General features: G+C 42.1%; 1 protein-coding gene across 2 annotated transcripts in view; it reads right to left on the bottom strand.

Annotated features, from left to right (window-relative positions):
• Positions 1–10227, bottom strand: part of CTNNBIP1 (catenin beta interacting protein 1) — a 63887-nt gene extending 53660 nt beyond the window's left edge. The window contains exon 1 of one of the 2 annotated variants that reach the window (XM_073316972.2): positions 10007–10227. The gene's annotated coding sequence lies outside the window, so the exon portion shown is untranslated. The remainder of the gene's footprint in view (positions 1–10006) is intronic. The other variant, XM_073316971.2, reaches the window with a different exon arrangement.
• Between the last annotated feature and the right edge of the window lie 2126 nt (positions 10228–12353).

The following is a 12353-nucleotide window of genomic DNA, read 5'->3' as shown; positions in this document are numbered from 1 at the left end:
GATTCAGGTGCTAAAGGAAGAATTTTCATACGGAGATCAAAACTGACTACTGTGGTCACATAACTCATGATGGACTTAGTCATCTTTGTGACTGAATTCTCTCACATTTCAAGGAGAGGATCTTTCACTTGAGGCTTTACAAGAGCTAGTAAGTGCGAGACTCAAAGCAGTAAAAAACAACCCAGGATCTTATGCCTAAAGGCTTATGAACCTTTTCTTCAGAAAAATCCAGTCTATATGCATGAGGCTGCTATTTATTATATAGAAGCCAGAGCACCAGGCAATAGCAACCACCATTCACATGATGTCAATACTTAAACTCCACACAGTAGACCTAGTGATAAAGAATTGGCCCATTGTGGCAATGGACAAATTGAGAATTTGCTAGACCACTCTACAGACTTATTGAGTAAGAAGTAAAATGTAAGTTTTTTCACAATGAGTTTAATCAAAACAAGCCTACCACACATGTGTGTCAAAGTATACTACAGGACTTGAAATAGATATGTATGAATGGTGATTTCCAGCTCCATTAGGCTATTCTTTACTGGCCAGAAGGGGAACTCGGAAGAAATCATCAGCACTCAAGACTGCCCTAATGGAAAACTAGTCTAGTATTATTTTGTATGTTCAGTTCCAGATTTCAAGCCAAGTGGACATTATTCACAATTACATTTTTATTTAGATTTTAAAATGATTGCATATTGTTCTGACTCAGTCTTACTGGTGGCTGAAATGGTATTTTATTTTATATTGAAATGAAGACAAAATCTAAAACATAAATTACACTAAAAACAAAACAGTTCAAATGACAAACCATTGCAGAACAATCTGAAAAAACAGAACAGGCAGAAATCCAATAAGTTCCTGTGGGCAATTAGAGCAGCAGTAATTTGTAATTGTACAAATATTTGCAAGAATGGGACTAAAACCCCAAAATTGTAACAACTATATTTGGAGTCAAACTGCCTTTGGATGGTGATCAAACTTTCTTCTCCCCATTTTGAGTGCACACTACTGTTATATTTAACTAGAGACACTATAATTAACGTGTACTGGAAATACTTATCTCCTAGTCTATATCACTTACTGAAGCACCCTTTTACTTATCGGTATTTCTGTGGTGCTAGTCACCAAAGTATCTTTCTGCAGATGCTCAGCATATTGAAGATATTTTTAATGGAAAAATATGACCTGTGCTGCCCTGCAATTTACGCTGATGGGTAACAATGGTAATTCTAGAAAAGGGGTTCTCAAACTGTGGGTTGGGACCCCAAAGTGGGTCACAACCCCTTTTTAATGGGGTCACCAGCACTGGTATTAGACTTGCTAGGGCCTGGGGCTGAAGATGAAGCCCAAGCCCTATCACCTGGGGCCAAAGACTGAGCCCCACTGTCCGAGGCCAAAGTTAGAGGGCTTCAGCCATGGGTGGCAGGGCTCAGTTTACAGGCCCCACACCTGGCGCTGAAACCTTTGGACTTGGCCTTCCGCACCCCAGGGCTTGGGCTTTGCCCCCCATCCCTCCTGCCCAAGCTGGTAGGGCTCCGCTGGGCTCAAGCTTTGGTCCCCCGTCATGAGGTCATGTAGTACTTTTTGTTGTCAGAAGGGGTCGCGATGCAATGAAATTTGAGAACCCCTGTTCTAGAACATATACTTTTACTGAGAAAGCTGTTTATGTTTAAGGTACAACACGTCTTTTAGAGGAGATAACTGGCCTATTTACCTATAATCGTTATTTCTGTATATAACAGCTAGTTATTACAATTGGATAACCATTAGACAGGTGATCAATTTCCTGTTTTATGAGCAATACTATATAAGTTTTAGTGTGTGTCTCAAATGCTAACAAATGCTCTTTGTGGAAATTGGGTGTTTAACAATGGACAAAAACAATTAACAGTTTTCTGGCCTCAAAGGGTGACGAAGTCGGCTTACAGTAATGATGTAGGCATTACTTATTCACTCCTGCCCAATCAGTATGTTTGGAGCACATGTACAATATACACAATGCTTCCTGTGCTGCTTCCCGTACATGGCCAGGAAGTGAATGAAGGTTAAAATCCCTTCAGAAAGGACTACTTTTTGTTTTCATCAATGTATATTTTTAAAGCCAACTAAACGTAAAGTGTGTTTTTCAGTTGTTTTTGCTTAAAACCAAAATCTACAACAATTTAATGATTTCCTTAGCCCATTTATATTACAGGGGAATGTGTTGTAGCCAGTTGCAGCATAGACCAATTATACCGCCTTGTTATTTGGATAGCACTAACATCACACTTTGCTCTATGCAAAACAGTTCCCTGCTCCAAGGATCTTACCAAGAATGTACTCCATATGAAATATTCTTCCTGCATGTTATAAATTGGTCTCTGTTAATGCCAGTTAGTTTATGCAAGCAATTTTCCTGCCTTCTTACTCTCTTTGAAGCTTCTGTTAAAAAAGCAGCAGAAACAGCCTCAGACTTTCCATTTTGTTTATTAGATCATAAAATGAACTAGCCCAGTTTTCAAAGGGATTTTGTGGGGGGAAGGGAAGAGGTGGAGAAGAAAGGGATTTGATTCCTTGTCATCCTTTTCACAAGTAGGACTTCTACCATCCACAAATTCAAAACACAAACACTTAATTACATATTGGTTTTGATGCAGATGTTTTACCAGCTGTAGTTTTTCACTTGTTGTAATGTTATGCAATATAAGAGTTTCTAATAGAAGGTGGGATTGCAGGGAAGGAAATCTTGCCCTCAAGGGGCTCCCTGTTTCTCAGGAAGCAGGGATGCAATTTCCTTCCTTGACACGGTCTTGTATGTGAAAAGTTAGTTATATTAGCACTAAACTGTGAAATAATCTCAATGAACTCATTAATTTGACAACAGAATTTTCCCCTAAGCAGAAAAACCTATTAACATATGGGCTGTAAAGAAATAACTCCTACAAACTTTCAGTCAGTGGAGAGTGGGAGAAAGACAGGCCAGTAAAACGCTGAGAATATACTCACAGCAGTAAAGAAAATAACTAGACTGTGCTGCATATGGGACTCCATGCTCCACTGTCCTGAAATTTTGATTTATTCAGGTATTAACACTAAACACTTTTCAAGAAGACTGATGGCTTCAGATGCCTCTATATATCAGAGGCCCAGAGCATTTACCAGATAGATTGCATCCCTAATCCACAGCAAAGAAGAGGGATACAGACCCTAGAGTACATACCCTGATTAACCAACGTAAGCAGCTTAACCAAAATGCCATTATATATCAGTAATTATAAGTGTTTCAGAAACCCTGGGACCATTAACCAACACACTTGATATAAGGCAGATATTTTTGCAAGTGTTTAATAAGATTTGTTTTGAGCTCTAAAATTAGGTATTGTTTAAGAGGTTTTACTGATCAACTGTTACAGTGTAACTATATCACATAAGGGGGAAAATCCAATGAGATTCTAGCAGGCTTTTTGCATATCCCAAACAATTTAGCATAATTACAAACCATCTCTAGAAGTGAAATTCCCAGCTGAAGGGAAAAACTAGATGGATGTTACTGCATTAGTTATAACCATTAAGAAAGTTATCAACTTTATAATCTGTCCCTCAGAAATGATATAGTTAGGGTCAAAAGCTAAGTTTTTTCACCATTACAGGTTCAATATTTTAGGTAGAATTTAAAACCCTACGCATAATGGTTAGATAACACATACTGTTTTGTTTTTGGTGGAGAGAGTAATTACAAGTACTATTATACAAGAAAAATCTGCTACAGTTCAGAGTAAACTAATGTGCAATCAGGGCCCCATGCATTTCAGTTGCTGTGAAATTTAATGCTAAATCAATACATTACTGTAAGTTTTGGGGCACTGGTTAAGTTTTCATTTAAAAAAAATAAAAAAATCTCTAGCTTCCATGACTAAAGGAAAATCTTCCAAATGTGAATCCTACATAGACTGATGAGTAGTTTCCAGAATCTGCTGACAGCAAAAAAAAGCAGCTCAGAGATATGAACACTTGCAACTCATCTAAATCTGTGTCAATACTTATAAGACAATGAATATATTTTTAGAATCTGTATCACTAAAAGACATTTTAGCAGAAGCATCCAACTATAGTATTTAATCACAGAGTCTCAAACAGCCTCCCATGACTAGCTGTACAACCCCACCCCCACTCCTCTGCAATTTGCAATTAAGTTATCAGCATTCAAGACAAAATTTGTCTCATTGATAATTGAGGGACCACCTAAAATTAAATTTATATATTAAATACCAAAGAATATTGTGCTGGTGGTATTATTCTTTCATATTTTAATTAAAGACCTCCACTTATTGTTTACTTGATGCTGTTGCAGTATTTTCAGTTTGCAGCACTGGAGAGAGCTTACTGAAAAAAATTTAGGTCATGTTTCCATAGCGTACTGTACACAAGGCTCATGTACTCTAACGAAAAACACTAGTGAGCTTTGGATCAGGCCCATAAAGTTAATGGAAAGACTCAAGTATTTCAGTGGACTTTGAATCAGGCCTTATGAGTGCAGAGGCAGTATTAAAACTAATTAAATCTCACAACATTCTTACAGGGTAGTTTATTATTTTATAGAAAGAGAAGAAAGCTCTGTGTGACTCTGCTTGACTTACCTATGGTCACAAACAGAGCTCAGCAGATAAACAGAAAAAAAATGTCAGATTTTTCATTTTCCATTAATTATCCTCTAACAAATTGAGAAAATGAAGACTTTCTTAAAAGTAACTCTTGGACTGCAAATCTGCAAAGAGCCCATGCAAATTTTTAATGTTTAGTGATGTTGGCTACTTACACAAGACAAGTTTTATTATTTCTTTTCTGACTGGTGACTTATGTAACAACCCAAGAGAATTTTAAATAGTCAAATGAAAATCTGAAATTCACAATTTATACTATGCATTAGTTTTTCAATATAAAATCTGCTTCCAGTCATTAGTTTTAAAATCAGTTTTTTGCTAGCATTCATGTTCATGACATTTTTTCTAGAATATTCACAGAAAGTGAATGCAGATGAGGCACAAAAAAATCAAATACTTAAACTAGCTTAAAAATTCAAACTGATATTCAAAGTATTTTCAGCATTTGTCCAACTCTTCACATCGGAAGTCAAATGCAGAGCAAGGAACAGAACAAAGGGAATCTTCATTTTTAATTCTCTGCAGTACGCAATATGCAACACTATCTGATATTTCTTTGGCCAACACAGACCCAGAGTTAATCCCAGCTCCTCAGCAGTTCTTGCTTGATAAAATTACCGAGGAGAATTGTTTCTGGTCCTTGCTTTCTCTTAACCTGTAAATACTACATAAACCCTAAGCAGGTGGTTAACTTAAGCACACAAGTATCTCAGTTAGCTTAAATGATACTATGCACATACTTAAAGTTAAACATGTTTTCTCGGATCAGGGCTGAAATTAATGAACACTTCATATCTCAGCAAATCAAAATTCTTAAACTGGAAAGACAGAAAATAGAGCATAGTCTCAAAGTTTTGTAAGAGACACAGACAAGGCCATTTATAATGGGTTTCCAAAATTGGTTCCTTAAATATGAAGAATGTATAGTTCTCATGTAATATGTAAATTAAGGTATAAGATTATTAGATAATATCTTAAACAGTACAAAATCTTTATATATATATTTCTTTGTAAGGCGCACTCTGCATGATACTTGGGGTCAAAGGATGGATCTTGATTAGTTTATTTATCTTGTGGGGGGGTGGCAAGAGACAGGAAGAAACTATTAAATGTTAAATATTGTTTTCATCTCTTGTAAGCCTCTATTTATTATGTGTTTCAGTCTTTGTGGTTTATGGTAGGCCTATTCAGCCACAGATAGCATTCCAGAGGAGCATGCCATAGTGGACGATACTTCAAAATTAAAATCATCACTGATTAGTTTTAGTATTTAAAATATTACATTTGTAAATACAGAAATATCTCCATTACCCAACACTTTCACTGTCCAAACCCCTATTTCTAACCAATTTCCTGCACATCTCCCTGTTCTATTGACTCCCCATTATATAAATATTCAGGATAACCATAAGGATTCTACTATTTTTAAAATGTTTTTCAAAATAATTATACAAGGACCAGTCACTGTTTCAGCATTTCAACTACATGACTGGTGCTGGTGTGTCAGTGATAGCTGCTATTTTACTGATACCTCTCAGCTGGAAATCCAATCTGATAACAGTTTGCAACAGAGGAATTGCAAGTCAGCATCTGAATGAATGGGAAATTTTCAGGAGATATCAAGGTTGTTATGAGGAAAGCTGTAATGAATTTTTTTCTCAATAAATTCAACAGTGGTTTTTGAAAGTTCTTGCCTCCCATATGCACTCAATGCTGAACTGTATTTCTGGCATCGCAAACTAGGTCAGTCTATGAAGATGGCTGCTTTCTGTTAAAATACTGGATGTATAAATTAAAACATTTTAAAAAATTGAATAGATTTACATTTTACAGAAAGGTTCTAATTCCAGATAATAATGAAACTTTAGAGAGGTTACAGAGTAGCAGCCTTGTTAGCCTGTATTCGCAAAAAGAAAAGGAGTACTTGTGGCACCTTAGAGACTAACCAGTTTATTTGAGTATAAGCTTTCGTGAGCTGTAGCTCACGAAAGCTTATGCTCAAATAAACTGGTTAGTCTCTAAGGTGCCACAAGTACTCCTTTTCTTTTTAGAGAGGTTAGCAACTCAACAGCATTTCATAGCAAATAGCCACGACCAATTTATTTTACCCAAGTTGTTCCCTATGCACCTAACATTCTTTAATATTTTATATGAATAACTGTGTATTTGCAAACCCCGATGGACATTATATTTGCCATTATATACTCCTCTCCCTTCTGCGTGAGGTCAAAAAGCACACGCATCACTATCAGGTAGAATTGCTCCATTCTCCTTTTTGGCAGCAGGGACTGTATTTTTTATTCTGTGTTTGTACAGCTCCTAGCACAATGGATTCCTGGTCTATGACTAGGGCTTCTCAGTGCAACTTCAATAACAAATAATAATTACGTGTCCAGGAAGATGACAAACATGATTCATGTTAATGTTGTAGGGGCCATCCCCAGAATATTGAATGGGTTTCCATTGGAAATCTCAGTCTCTGCTCACTTTGAGGCATTTTCAGGATTTTGCCAAAATTTGTATTTTAATTGCACTACATTTGTAAGTAGTTTATTTCACAATAGTTGTTATGAGGACTGAAGCACTTCAAATGGCCAACTTATATATATTCAGTTAACTCACTTACAGCTCCCTCTCTCTCATTGCCACTTTATGATCTATTTTTTAATTCTTGAAAGCTCTGCTTAGATTTATCCAACTAACATGTGCTTACATCAACTGAAAGAGCGCATAAATCCACACATACAAACGCTACAGTTATACTGTGGAATCTACTAATTTTTACAAAAATGCTGCAAATAATATCAAAGAGCAAACACTTTTTCCTGCGAATAGCATCATGAAGTCATTCTAGTGTTTCTACAGCACATCCGTTACTGTGTTCCATCTATGCCCATGTGGCAGAGGCAAAAGACAGGATGAGAATAGGGCGCTAGCTTTGTGGCTGATAACAGGATAAGTCTGTTTATGTAAAGGTATAGTATTAAAAAGTTTTATACATACACATCTCTCAATATTTCTATTTTTAAAGTATGTGGATTTACACTAAAATATAGTGATGCACATCCAATACTTGACAATATACACTTCATGTCAGACACTGGCAATAAAATACCAAAGCTAGGGAAATTAATGCACAACATAGTAGTTTAGTAGGCTACCTAAAGGTAATTTTTACTTTACACACACAATTGTGCTCCCCTCAACATTTATCAGAAAAGATAGCTGTTTGGGTATAACAGGACAGTAGCTGTCTAACTTTCTACAGTACTGGATTCAAAGCCAGTTATCCTGCAGATTTTTGAACCTCTGATTTAGCCTGATTAGCTCAACTTCTTTGTGCCTTAGTTTTTGCACACTTACTCCATTTGTAAGAAAGAGATGCCTTACCTCGCCTCATAGGAGAGCTATAAAACTTAATGAGTTTGTCAAGAGCTCAGAAATCCTCAAAAAGACCCTCCACAAAAGAGCAAACTATTCTATTCTTCTCCCCCACAAGAGAGTACCTATACAGACCACAAAATGACATGGCTTTTACCTCTCCTCAGAGTGTACCAGAAGCATATTTATAAAGTACGTTTAGATGGTAAGCAGAGCCCAAACTAATTTCTTATCCATTTCCCAGGGCAGAAACAGTATTTCAGCTACTGACATACCTCTCTCCCTGGCCTCTGACAATGATTTGCTCTACGGAGTATCATTCATTGTTCCTGTCACAAGCAGCTGTCTGCCATCAAAGTGAAGAAAAAAAATATATTGTGAGCCAACAGATGTCCACCTTTATTCTCAGTATTCAACTGGGGAGCTGGAAACTGGGGAACGAAGTATCTGCTGAAGAGTGGAAGCAGAATAGATGGTGCTGGGAGTCCAGTTGTATGCATGTGGTACATTAACAGACGCCCCTGGACGCACAGAACCCTACTGCAACTGCATCACTGGCTCAGGCCTAATGCTGCCCGGACATTGTGCACCCTGCAATTATATGTTACTTTAACAGAAATGATCAAGAGCACATCTATTTAGATTCAAGGTTATACAGACATTATCTACAACTAAATTCCATCTCCATCTCTATTAAATACTTCCTGGAGCCTCATAATGAGGCTCTTCACATTTCTTCTACCTGTATGCCATTCAATCTAAATTACCTGTATTTGTCTCTAACAGCTATGAAGCTGGGTTTAACTTTTATAAGGCATACTGTACACATGAACAGATTGCATGGAATACATTGCTGTGAGCTTAAGCGCTCTGTTTATTAAAATTGTATTCCTCACCTGTCATCTGAAGATTTTAAAGCACATTAATCAGCTTTATGTGGGAATTACCTCACCTGCCACAGAAATGCAGTCTGGGGTAGGACCTAACAGCTGTTTAATAGTGCACAGAAACACAACATAGCAGTCAGGAAGTGAAGCAAAATACCATACCTATTTTAAAAGACTGCGGTGACTAAGTATCCATTACTAGCCGGGGTTTAAAAGCCATGAATGCCTAAAACCACTTGGACTCAAGGCAGACAGAAATCACATACTGTTACCCAACTTCCACAGCAGGAGTTGAGATTTTTTGCACCACCAGCAGAAGGAGAGAGAGAAGGGGAAGTAAAAGGCTACAGAGCACGCTGAAGACAGTAGCTATCGGCTATACGACCTGACCGAAAGCGAAGTGTCATCTTCACCATTAGTTTAGGACTGTGACTACCTCGGCAGGCAGCTCTGGCTAGGGGCGGAACCCGTGAGGAGTCAGTCTGAAATCAGCATCTTCAGGGGGGAAGGGTTGCGTGGGGCAGAGTAGCGAGGCGAGGGGATGGAGGAGGGCAGGGATTCAGAGCAGGTAAGGCAGGACCAAGCGGACGGGGGCACTCTGCAGAGGAATGTCCTTGGGACCGGCGCTGAGACCAGCCTCGGGAAGGGCGGGTCCGGGTGCCCCGAGAGCAGAGCGCAGGGGGGATTCGGGGCCCCGCTGGGGAGGGCCTGGAGCCTAGCGGGGAGCCCCGAGAAAGGGGTGGAGGGACCCGGGAGAGCCCTAGAGCAGGAGGCAGCGAGCGGGGAAGCGGAGAGGCGCCCTGGGTGAGGAGCGGAGCAGCCCCAGGAGGGGGCCTGGGGCAGCCTTGGGGCAGCGAGAAGGCCCCAGGAAGGGGGGGAGGCAGTGCGGGGGGCTGGAGCTGAGGAGGCCAGGCGGAGCGGGACCCGGGTGGGGGCTGACGGGTCTGGCAGAGAGGCCCGGGACAGGGGGGCTGGCCCCCAGGCTCCCTCACACCAAGCGGCTCCCGGCCCAGCTCCCTTTGTTACAGCAGCCCGAGCCCCGGGAACAAAGGGCGGGCGGGAGCGGGGCCCCGGGCCCGCGGTGCTCACCTGGGTGCGGGGCCAGAGCGGCCCGGGGCAGGCGAAGGGGCGGCGGGCTCCCGGCGGGACGGGCGGCGGCGGCAGGCGCGGGGGCCTGATCCGGAGCCGCGGCAGAGAGAAAGCGAGCGCGAGCGGCCGCCTCCTCCGTCGTGACTCACCGCGGCGGCCCAGCGAGGGAGGCGCCTGGGCGGCTCCGGGGGAGGGACCCGCCGCGTCCCAGCGCCCAGGGCAGCGGCGGCGCCTCAGGCACAACCCGAGGGGGCGGGGCAGAGGGCGGCCTCCGAACCTGGGGGTGGGGCCATGGGGCCATAGGAGGAGGACTTAGAGCCATAGGGAAGGGAGGGGCCAGAGAGGTGGAAAGGGGTGTGGCCACGTTTGGGGTGGAGCTACAGTCAAGGGGCGGGGCCAAGTAACGGGCGGCGGGGGGGGGGCAAAATGAGTTTAAACCCGGGGGAAGGGGGAGCGCAGCATAGGGAATAGCCAGAGGACGAGGAGTGGGATTAAAACGAAGAGGAGAGGGCAGAAAGGAGTGGGGGTGAGAGCGGCCCAATAACCAGTGGGAGGAGTTAAAAGGTAGGGGGGTGGCTAGCTGGCGGAGAAGGGGGTGGGGGGCTCGAAGGAGGACAAAGGGCGTGGTCAGTGATTCAGCAGGAGGAGCCAGCGAGAAGGAGGTGTGGCCAACAAACCTAGGGAAGAGTCCCTCTGAGAAAGGGAAGGGAGGCAAAAGCGGTGGGGAGAAGAAGGGTAAGAACTGGGGCTTAGGGGAGGAAGAACAGGAGTGGACTAAACACAGGCCCATTGCAAGGCTGCTAGCACAGTGGGGAATCCACTGATACTGTCATTTACGCTTCTTGCTGAAAGGTTAGTACCGTTAGCAGAGTTGGCTCTAAGTCCAAGTCCTGGTATGAAGTTAGATGCCCACCTTGTTAGGACAGATATTATGAATCAGACTCTGACATTATAAAGCAGTGCCAGGTGATGTGGTGAACTCATCCTCGCCTTCCCTCTAGCCATCCTACGCAGCTGGATGTGGCTGTGCTATTAGGAGGGCCCTACCAAATTCACAGTCCGTTTTGGTCAGTTTCACCATCAGAGGATTTTAAAAATTGTTAACTTCATTATTTCAGCTATTTAAATATGAAATTTCAGTGTTCTAATTATAGGGAGTTGTGACCCCAAAAGGAGTTGTGTGTGCGGGGGTCGCAAGGTTATTGTAGCGGGAGAGGTTGCAGTGCTGCTACCCTGACTTCTGCACTGCTGCTGCTGGCAACGGCGTTGCCTTCAGAGCTGGACGCCAGTGGCTGATGGCTGGTAGGTCAGCTCTGAAGGCAGAGCTGCCGCCAGCAGCAGCACAGAAGTAAGGATGGCATGGCATGGCATGGCATGGGATTGCCACCTTTACTTCTGCCCTGCTGCCTGCACAGCTGGGCCCTCAGTCAGCAGCAGCCACTCTCCAGCCACCCAGCTCTGAAGGCAGCAGCGCAGCAGTAAGGGTGGCATGGTATTGCCATGCTTACTTCGGTGCTGCTGCGGGTGGGGCATTGTCCTCAGAGCTGGGCGCATTGCCTTCAGAGCTGGCACCAGTCACTGCTCTCCAGCCACCCAGCTCTAATGGCAGCGTAAAAGTAAAGGTGGCTATACTGTGACCCCCCTAAAATAACCTTGCCACCCCCCTGCAACTCCCTTTTGGGTCAGAACCCCCAACTGAGAAATGCTGGTCTCCCTCATAAAATCTGTATAGTATAGGGTAAAAGCATACAAAAGACCAGATTTCATGGTCCATGCATGTTTTCATGGCCATGAATCTGGTGGGGCCTTAGCTATTAGAGTATCTCCAGCCCAGTATTAAAACACATTCCACTAAGACTAAATTACAGACACCCTAACCAGCTATGTTCTAACCCTGCCAAGGAGCTGATATATTAAGAATGCCCAGATTATTGTGACATTCAAGTAATAGGTCTTTTTTGCAAATCTATGAGAAATTGCTTTTATGAGCACAGATGCCACAACCTTCAACTCCTATAATTTTAGGAAGAAGTCACATATGGCCCTTGAGACATTCTGAAGCAGCTACGACATAAAGTCAAAAGTCAAATCTCATGCCTTGGGAAAATTATGTTTCCAAATAAATATGGCACAAGCTTAAACTACTAACAGACTACTGTAGGAGTTCATGTTCAACTGTTCATGCAGCCAGAATGACAGAATCCTTTAGCGCTACAAAAGGTGTCTATCACTGGGATGCATAGTTTAATGAAAATTGTTAACTGATATTTTTTCAATAAAAGTAGGATGAAGATTTTGACTGATGAGAGAAATTAGCACAAAACTGGAACACAAAAATCTGAGTTCT

Source organism: Lepidochelys kempii, chromosome 18 (assembly GCF_965140285.1).
Source record: "Lepidochelys kempii isolate rLepKem1 chromosome 18, rLepKem1.hap1, whole genome shotgun sequence".
NCBI lineage: Eukaryota > Metazoa > Chordata > Testudines > Cheloniidae > Lepidochelys > Lepidochelys kempii.
The sequence above is the reverse complement of the archived record's forward strand: the minus strand, read 5'-3'. Positions and strand labels throughout refer to the sequence as shown.